This window comes from Trichechus manatus, unplaced genomic scaffold (genome assembly GCF_000243295.1).
Source record: "Trichechus manatus latirostris isolate Lorelei unplaced genomic scaffold, TriManLat1.0 scaffold00038, whole genome shotgun sequence".
NCBI lineage: Eukaryota > Metazoa > Chordata > Mammalia > Sirenia > Trichechidae > Trichechus > Trichechus manatus.
The window spans coordinates 5,391,516-5,401,997 of NW_004443974.1; the positions used below are offsets into that span (position 1 = coordinate 5,391,516).

Genomic DNA, 10,482 nt, shown 5'->3' on the forward strand with positions numbered 1-10,482 from the left:
TGGTAATATTATAAACAGCAATTATATGTGTGTGTGTGTGTGTGTGTGTGTGTGTGTGTGTGTGTGTGTGTGTGTGTGTGTATGTATGTGTGTGTATGTATGTGTGTGTATATATGTATATATATATGTACGTGTGTGTATATATACACACATATATATAAATGAAAAACCAAACCAAACCCATTGTTGTCGAGTCAATTCCAATTCATAGCGACCCTACAGGGCAGAGTAGGGTTTCCAAGGAGTGGCTGGTGGATTTGAACTGCCGACCATTTGGTTAGCAGCCAACCACTTAACCACTGTGCCAGTAAGGCTCCGTATGTGTGCGTGTGTGTGCGTGTGTACGTGCGTGCGTGCGTGTGCGTGTGTGTGATGAGGAGGGAGCAGACTGTAAAGAACCTTACATACTCTGATGAGTTGTTAACAATAGGGAGTCAACAGAAAATTTTGTAGTTGATGAATCTTTTCATCTTCATTCACTCACATCCAGTCTCAGAGGTGGAGATACCCATCCTTCTTTCAAACCAACCCTCTTGCTCCTCATGGCACCTTGCTCTATCAGCTATCTCTTCCCTCTCCTGAACTGGGTCCTTCCCCTGAACCTATACCTCACTAGTCTTTTCTATCCTAAAATCCCTTCCATTACCACATCTCCTTAAAACTAGTTCAATCTCTCTCCTGACCTTCTGAAACAAAGTTCTTTAAAGAGTTGACTATATTTGCTGCCTCTTTCTTCCCCTCTCACCTCTTACCTATCAGCAGTCTAGCTTGCCTGCTCTCCACTCCACCAAGATGCTCTCAGTATGCCTCAGTAACTTCCTAACTGCACAATGTGATTTCTAGTCCTTATTTTCCTGCTCTGCTCTGTACCATGTGACACAGAACTAAATTCATTATCTTCCTTCCCAGCCTCAAACATTTCCTCCTTTCACATTCTCTGTCAGCTACTGGCGCCATCATCTACCCAGTGACCCATGACAGAAAACCAACATGAGATAATGAATTCTGTTCTGGACTTGTGTGCAGTGCCTTTAACATTAAAGAAGAGATGCCCAAGGGACAGTTAAGCATGTGGATTGGGAGCCCAAAACACAGATCTGAACTGGAAGTAAAGATGATTGCTACAGAGGTAGCATTTAAAGCCATGAGCATGGATGAACTTGTCTGAACTTATACAGTACAACTTTCAGGTCTTTAAATCCTACTTGATACACAGAGAGCTCTCCTGAGCCCAGAAAGTTTTATTCCTGAGTCACTATTCCAACCACCATTTGGTTTCTTGACTCCCAAGTCATGACCCTTAAGTGGCCGCCACACCACCACCTTATTTCATTTTCTGCCCCCTGCTCATGTTACCTTCTCCAACAACTCTTAAAATTCAATCATAAAAATAGGAGGTAGAAATCACTGTAGGATACCACTACCCAGACACTAAATATGGCTCAATTCAAAAAGACTGACAACACCAAATATTGTCATGGATGTGAAACAATCATAACTCTCTTCCACTGCTGTGAGAGAGCAGAATGGTACAACCTATGACCCAGAAATTTCACTACGAGGTGAAAACAAATGTTCACAAAAGACTGTACAAGAATATTCACAGCTGCTATAAACATAATAGCCAAAAAACTAGAAATAACTCAAACATCCTTCAACAGGAAAATGAATAAATTGTGATATATTCATACAATGAAATACTACTAGCAATAAAAAGGAACAAACTATTGATTGATACACACAACACAGAAGAATCTCAAAAACATTACCTTGGGTGAAAGAAGCCAGACATGAACAAGTGTATACAGATGATTCCATTTATGTGAAGCCCAAGAACAGGCAAAATTAATCAATGGTGATAAAATCAGAAAATGGTGGCCAGGAAGGGTAGAAGAAAAATTAATCGGAAATGGGAACTTCCTAGGGTGATGGGAATATTCTGTATCTCATTTGGATGATGGCTGCACAGAGGTAAACAACTGTCAAAACGCACTGAACTCAAAAGTTAAGATTTGTGGATGCTACTGTATGTAAATTATACTTTAATTTAAAATTAGAAAAAATAAAATTTAAGTTTTAAATTGTCTATAAGATAAACACTAAAATAAAAAGAAAGTACAATGCAGAAAACAAGTCATTTCAAATAAAATGTATACAATGACTGTACCTATATTATCTGGAATATATATCCTGGAGGGCCCAGTCCTCCCACTTAATGCTGGTCAACTTTTCTACCATTCTCTCCCCCTAACCCCAGACTTGATGACATCTGTCCTCTAGCCATTTTCTAGCCATCACATGGGTGATGTAATGGAAAAAGCGCAGTCTTTAGAGTCAGACAAATGTCAGCTGCCATTTAATACTGAGTACGCATGAACAAGCTACCTGACCTCTCTGAACCTTCATTTCCTCAACTATAAAACAGGCTAGTGACACTTTCCCTACCCAGTGGTTGTGAGAATTAGAAAAGGGTCCAGCACACAGCCCAGTAGTATGGTGGGGGTCATCTCCCACCACAGTAACGATTAAGAACCCAATGAAATTGGAACAAAACGCCACAAGGGAATGGTCACCACCATCACTAGCTTCCTATTTGAGGCCACTTGGATCCTAACAGTTGGAAATAGGATACACTTATTTTCAACATTTAAAGGAAACCAGCAGAAAGACTACAGGGATGCAGGGTAAAGGCACAGTTCTCTGTGTTGGGCTGGGCTGGGGAAGGGGCAGTGTGAGAATGCTAGCTAGCTCCTGGGCAACCTAATTCTTTTCGACTTCACACTGTGCAACCAGCTTGCATGCAAAAGTCCCAATAAAGGCCTAGAAATGCTCAAAGGATGAGACTCATAGGCTTCCTCTCTCAGAAGGGTAAGGAGCTGGCCCTGGGACCCTGGGATTAGGGTACAGGTGAACTGGGCCAAGAGCTGGAGAAATGGCTTCTCTGAGCCACCTTGACCAGGCCAAGGTCAGTCCTGGCCTATGACTTAAGAGACCAGGGTTCGTGGGGGACCTTGCCCATGTCACTTTGCACACCTCTCTACCTCAATTTCTCCATCAAAAATGACCAGATCAGACTGGATCTGAGGAATCTGGTAGCAAAAACACTAGCTAAAGGCAGAACAAAACTGAAGTAGGGAAAGGAGAGCCCTTAGGCTCCTCTCCCCCACCATGGCGGCCCTTGGACAGGATCCTGGGCCTCCCAGGGGCACAGTCTGCAATCTCCTAGAGACTCTTTCAACTCTGCCTTTTTCAGTCATTCAGCACCCATACCTGTAACAGAGATAACTCCCATCTGCACCTTGACCCTATCTGGTAGGGAATGCAAGGTATGCTCAGAAATAACTCTGATCAAGGTAGAAAGTGCTTATTATTGCCAGGGAAGCACAGATGCACAACAGAGTAACCATATCCCCTACTCCCCTTCTGGAAGATACTTAGCATTTTCCAGGAACGCTGGGGGCGCAGTGGTTAAAGCACTCAGCTGTTAACCAAAAGGTCGGCAGTTCGAACCCACCAGCTGCTGTGCTGGAAAGATGTGGCAGTCTGCTTCAGTAAAGCCTTGGAAACCCTACGGGGCAGTTCTACTCTGTCCTACAGGGTGGCTATGAGTCGGAATCCACTCGACAGGCAGTGGGCTTTTTGTTTTGTTTTGGTTTTTATTGTTGTTGCATTTCCCCACTCAAAGCAAGGAGGGAAGTCATCAGCAGTATCCCCATTCCACAGTTGAGGAAATTTCCCCTGGGCAAGTGCCTCGCAGCTGGGAAGCTGCCCAGCCAGGGCTCCATCCTGCAACTCCTGCCACGGAGACACACCTACTCCAGGTAGAATGCAGGAGGCCCCCAGGCCTGTGCAGAAGGTAGAAGGAGAGTACACCACAAGCAAAGCCACAAAAACAGCCGCCTGGGTCTAGGTTCCTTCCTGGGGGGAGGAGTGGCACTGACACCTTCCCCACCTGCCTCCTCCCTCCCGCCACCAGCGGGAAGATTGAGGAACATGAAGTCCCTGAGCTTTCTCTGCTCTGCTCATACGCTGACATTTTTTCCCACTTCACTGATTCTTGGACGTCTTTCAAGAGTTTGTGCAATTATTCTGTTCAGCTGCTTTTCTGCCATTTTCAAATGCGGGTTGGTGTCCCTTTTGAGTGGAAACGGGGCAGTTTGAAGAGTTGAAGGGACCCTTTTGCATTACTCCAGGGCAGCAGAGACTTTCGCTGCCTAAGTTATAATGTTTGGAACTTCCCCCAGGCTAGGTTTTTGGCTTGGTCCTCAGCTCTCCAATCTCTCTGACCTCTCCCTCTAAATACCCCTAATATCAGGAGTTCATGCGCTCCTCTCAGGCTCCCCCTTCCCAGAGGCATCCCTTTCCCGTCTCGGTCGGTCCTACCCTGTGCCCTGAGACTCCACTCTTTTTCCCCCCAAACTCTCACGGACCACATGGGGAGACCTCCGCCCGCAGTCCCTTAGGCCGGGGTCCGGAAGGCTGGACAGAGGCAGCGACAGGGATAGGAATAGGGGCAGAGACTGGGTCAGACTTGTACACAGAGGTAGCGACAAGAACAAAAGCAGCGACAGAGGCAGGGTCAGAAACCGGGCAGGGCCGGAACACTGGCACGCTCTTCTCCCTCCATTCACCCCATCCCAAACCCGGAGCCCCAAGCCCGGCCGCCCAGAGCCTCCCTCCCAGTCGCCCCGCTCGCCTCTCCAGGGCTCGGGCGGCGCCCCGCAGGACCCACCTGATTTGCAGAAGCTGGGCGCCGAGGGCCGGCTCGCAGCGGCGCTCGGAGCTGGACCGCGCCTGTATTCCCCGCCTTGGCGGCGCCCTCTGCAACTTGGACCAGTCGCCCGCGCTGCCTCCGCCGGAGCCCCGGTCGGGCGTGCCCGGGCGGTGTGTGCAGCCTGGCTTCCGGCTGGTCGACCGTCTGGGGCCTCTCTCGAGGCAGCGGGCGGTGGCAGGGGCGCGAGGGAGCCAGCAAGCGCTCGACACCCGCGGCCTGCTCCCCACTCCGCCCCAACCCGCGGCTGTTTGTGCCAAGCAGGTCCCCGCCCCGGAGACAGACAGCTGAGAGGCTGGCCGCGCGATGCATGAGTGCGTGTGCGTGTGCGTGTGTGTATGTGTGTAAGTGGTGGGGGGTGGGTGGGGCGGTGTTTGTTTCATTTTCACTCAAGCAGAAAAAATCCTGAAACCAGCAAAAATGAGAAAAAAAAACCCTGGTAAGGGTTACTACGCCCCCCTGCCTTCTCCGGCCTGCACGTGGCGGCGTGGGGGTGGGAGGCGCCAGGGGCATGAGCGGGGGTCTGTCTCTCTCTACTGCAGGGAGGGGCCTCGGTGGCCTGGCCCACCGCCAAGCGAGGGAGAAGCGGAGAGCTTGTGAGGTCCGAGCCACCGTTTGTTTCCTGGGGAAGGAAGAGAGCAGACGTAACAGCTACAGGCCCCCGGGTGAGAGCTACTCTTGCCGAGTCCGGGCTGAAGCAGAGGTTGGTAATTAAGCAACTAGCACCGTTCCTGCCCGTGTTTGTCCACAGACTCAGTGATCTTTTAACCCAGAGTTTTTCAAACGGAGTTCTATGCACACTCCCTGGGGGTTCTCTACTAGAGTTTTTAGAAGGGAATAAAAAAAAAATTCTGTTTCAGAGTTTGTGCTTCTGTGCCTCGTCTGCCAGCAATTCACTCGAATGAATTACGTAGACGCGTCTGGCTGCCTGCAACAGTTAGCTTGTCTTGCTCTGGAAAGGACAAGTCACCTCACGCCCACCCTTGGGTTTGTCTTGATCTATTTTACCGGTGGAAAAGTCAAAACTTCCTTTAGTCGGGGATCATTTGCCGTTGAAAGTCATTTTCATAGACTAAGAAATTTGCTTCTTAAATAATTTAATAAATTGGAACTGTCATTTGCCGTCATGAAAATGTTACAGAGCATGGGTGTAATGTACAATTTTAATCCTTCCGTACTAATGAGAACAGAGGTCTGACTTAATGCTTAAAGGTTGCAGAGGCTACAAGCAGGCCAGATGATGTCACAGGGCTGGGGAGAATGAGGTTTCCCCTTGGGTCCAGTCGAGTGAAGTGGTGAGAGAGTGGAGTGTCAGCCCCACGCAGGGTGCAGGAATGACGAGCTCCACCGTAGTCAGTACAATGTGCCCTTTGCTAGAGGATAAATTGCACCATTATTGGCTTTTGTGGACAGACTTGGCAATAGTTTATTACTAGTGAGGATGATGAAACTACATCTCACATACTTTGGACATGTTATCAGGAGGGACCAGCCTCTAGAGAAGACATCATGCTTGGTAAAGTAGAAGGTCAGCTGAAAAAGAGGAAGACCCTCAATTAGATGGATTAACACAGTGGCAGCAACAATGGGCTCAAACATAGCAACTATTGTGAAGATGGCGCAGGACTGGGCAGTGTTTTGTTCCGCTGTACATAAGGTCACTATGAGTCAGAACCGACTTGACGGCACAGGACTGGGCAGTGTTTCGTTCTGCTGTACATAAGGTCACTATGAGACAGAACTGACTCCACGGCACCTAACAATAACAACAGCAGTGTAGTAAATGTACAGTAAGCAGTGTTATACTAAGTAGCGACTTAGGAAATAATATTGGAGTCATTATTCCCTGTCCTTGAGCATAGAGAATGTGACCCAGCTGGAGCTGGGCTCACAAGGACTCACAAGGACACATCAACCGGGCCCTGATGGTATAAAGACAATAGCTAAGATAATCTTAGAAAATATCTTTTAGGGAAACTTCCACATAAAGCCAATCAAACAGAACACAAAAGACTTTCCACTCGTCTTTTTCTATTAGCATTTAGTGAACAGAAATTTGTTGGACCAATGAAGACCCTCCTGACTCTTGTTACGGAAACCTGTACCAATGATTGTTAAGAAAGACAATTCAAAATGTAGGATCACAGTTTCTAGCCAATCTGAAAAGGCTAAGCTTTCAATGGTTTTGCCCATTTGTAATGTTAACATATACTGATGGCTCTGTAATATTCTCTGGACTCTGGCAGACATGGCTGTGGCAGCATGCTTGTCCATTTTCCACTTCTGCCTTTTCGAATATATGCCGAATAAAACTTTCTTTTTGCTTTACTAAACTTTATGATGTTTTTCCCCTACTACCGTTATTGCCCACTTTTCATTATTGCGTTTAAGAATGCATTGTTAAAATTGCTCTGCCCATCCAACTGGATTATAAACAAGCTTTTTTTTTGGTAAGAAAAATAATGACTGATTATGACTCCAATGATGGCCCAACATGATCAAAATCAAAAGATGACAGGAAACGCAAAACCATTACTCTGCTACTGTTAAACCTAATGCCAGAGGTTTGGTTGCAGCAACACATCATCAGTCGTATTAATTTAATGTTGTTCACTTGAATTTTACGGATTTTGTGGTTGTGTTTGTATTTACTTTGAAAATTTGTTTTGGTTTTTAGCTGGCTTATAGCATTATGAGTATAAGGAGTTCCTGTCTAATTTAAGTTATACCTATGTTAGTAACATTCAAATAAAAACAATTTAAGTCAACACTGCGGGTCTGGAAGATTTTTTTTCCCCTCAGTATAGTTCACAAGATCTAACTGGTAATTTTATCAGCTGAATGCAGGGCTTCAAACTGGTTGGTTCCAGTTTGAACCCCTGCTGAGGATTTGCATTTCCACCTGAGATATACTGAATCAGAATCTACAGTTTAACAAGATCTCCAGATGATTCTTATGTATAATCAACTTTGAGAACAACTGCACTACTAGTAGTTCTCACAATTGCTCCCTAACCAGCAGCATTAGCATCACCTGGTGGCGCGGTGGGTAAGCGCTCAGGCTGCTAACCAAAAGGTTGGCAGTTCGAAATCACCAGCTCTCCTTATTGGACAGTTCTACTCTGTCCTATAGCATCATTATGAGTCAGAACTGACTAGACAGCAAAGGGTTTGTGGGAACTTGTTAGAAATGCAAATTCTCAGCAGGGATTCCAACCAGAATGAACTGGTTAGAAGCCCTGGCTGAATGTTGAGCTGGAGAACAACTTGAAAATTTTTTACATAGAGCCTGGGGTCAGGAGTTGTAGATTTAAGGCCCTAGTTTAGTCACTCTTCTCCTCTGAGTCTCATTTGCTTTGTATGCAAAATAAGGATAAAACAACTGGCTCTTGGGAGGGGGAAAATCAAAATCAGATAACCTTGTCAAAAGGGCTTTAGGGCCTATGGAGCATCACAGGAATGTGAGGCTGAATATTCAAGCAGAGGAAGGGCTGATAGGGCAAACACTTAGGTAGCTCTTACCACTTGCCAGGCAATTGTCCAAGTGCTTTACACAAACATTAACTCACTTAATCCTCAGGCCACCCTATCAGACAGATGCTAATCACGTCCCCATTTCCCAGGGGAGAGAAAGCAGAGGTATGGGGTAACTTTGCAATCTCTCTAGATATGGGCAAAGTGACCCAAAGTCAGAGTATCTACCTCCCTGTCCTCCCTTCATTCTTTCAACAAATACTTTTTGGGACCCTACTGTGTAAGCCCCTACTCTACACACTGAGGACACCAAGGCGAACAAGCAAGACAACATCATTGCCCTCGAGGAGTTTGCAGTCTATTAGGAGGTAGATACTAAACCAATACTCAACTAATTGTGATCAGGGCTCTGAAGGAGAAATGCAGAGTGCTAGGAGTCTCTGGGTGGTGCAAACAGTTAAGCACTCAGCTGCTAACCGCAGTTTGAATGCACCTAGAGGTGCCTGGGAAGAAGACCTGGCAATTTGCTTCCAAAGGGCCACAGCCTTAAAAACCCTATGTAACACAGTTCTACTCTGACACATGTAGGGTCGCCATGAATCAGAGTCAACTCCTTGGCAATTTAGGTATGTAATGTGTAAGGGTCTCAGCAATGAAAGGCAGAAATTTGAAGGAGGAGTTCAGTAGATGAAAAGTTGGGAGAGAGTGACCTGAGCAGAGTCATGGACAAAAGCCCTGAGGGGTGTATGTGTGTGTATATGTATGGGAAGCTTCAACAACACAAAGATGGTGGTTGTTGTTAGGTGCCATCGAGTCAGTTCCAACTCATAGCAACACTATGAACAACAAAACACTGCCCTGTCCTGCTCCATCCTCATATTTGTTGCTATGTTTGAGCCCCTTGTTGCAGCCACTGTGTCAATCCATCTCACTGAGGGTTTTCCTCTCTTTCGCTGATCCTGTCTCTACTTTACACAAGCATAATGTCCTTCTCCAGGGGCTGGTCCCTTCTGATAACATGTCCAAAGTACGTAAGACAAAGTCTCACCATCCTCGCTTCTGAGGAACATTCTGGCTGTACTTCCTCCAAGACAGATTCATTTGTTCTTCTGGCAGTCCATGGTATATTCAGTATTCTTCTCCAATACCATAATTCAAAGGCATCAATTCTTCTTTGATGTTCCTTATTCATTGTCCAGATTTCACATGCATATGAGGTGATTGAAAATACCATGGCTTGGGTCAGGCATACCTTGGTCCTCAAAGTGACATCTTTGCTTTTTAACACTTTAAAGAGGTCTCTAGCAGCAGATTTGCCCAGTGCAATGCATCTTTTGATTTCTTGACTGCTGCTTCCATGGGCATTGGTTGTGGATCCAAGTAAAACAAAATCCTTGACAACTTCAATCTTTTCTACGTTTATCATGATGTTGCTTATTGGTCCAGTTGCGAGGATTTTTTTCTTTATGTTGAGGCGTAATCCATACTGAAGGCTGTGGTCTTTGATCTTCATCAGTAAGTGCTTCAGATCCTCTTTGCTTTTGGCAAGCAAGGTTGTGTCATCTGCATATCGCAGGCTGTTAATGAGTCTTCTTCTAATCCTGATGCCGTGTTCCTCTTTATATAATCCAACCTCTTGGATTATTTCTCAATAAACAGATTGAATAAGTATGGTGAAAGGATACAACCCTGGTGCACACCTTTCCTGATTTTAAACCACGCAGTGTCACCTTGTTCTGTTCAAACAACTACCTCTTGGTCTATCTACCGGCTCCGCATAAGCACAAAATTAAGTGTTCTGGAATACCAATTCTTGCAATGTTTATCCATAATTTGTTATGATCCACACAATTGAATGCCTTTGCATAGTCAATAAAACACAAGTAAACATCTTTCTGGTATTCTCTACTTTCAGCCAAGATCCATCTGACATCAGCAATGATATCCTGGTTCCACCTCCTTTTCTGAATCTGGCTTGAATTTCTGGCAGCTCCCTGTTGATGTATTGCTGCAATAGCTTTTGAATAATCTTTGGCAAAATTTTACTTGTATGTGATATTGATGATATTGTTCAATAATTTCTGCCATTCATTGGATCACCTTTCTTTGGAATGGGCACAAATAAGGATCTCTTCCAGTTGGTTGACCAGATAGCTGTCTTCCAAATTTCTTGGCATAGATAAGTGAGTGCTTCTAGCATTTCCTCCATTTGTTGAAACATCTCAATTGGAATTCCG

The 10,482-nt window shown here is 45.5% G+C and overlaps 1 protein-coding gene across 3 annotated transcripts in view; it reads right to left on the reverse strand.

Annotated features, from left to right (window-relative positions):
- The window catches only part of GGTA1 (glycoprotein alpha-galactosyltransferase 1 (inactive)), an 82,347-nt gene extending 77,296 nt beyond the window's left edge, over positions 1-5,051 (reverse strand). For all 3 annotated transcript variants that reach the window (XM_004375620.2, XM_023730675.1, XM_023730674.1), the window contains exon 1: positions 4,733-5,051. The gene's annotated coding sequence lies outside the window, so the exon portion shown is untranslated. The remainder of the gene's footprint in view (positions 1-4,732) is intronic.
- Between the last annotated feature and the right edge of the window lie 5,431 nt (positions 5,052-10,482).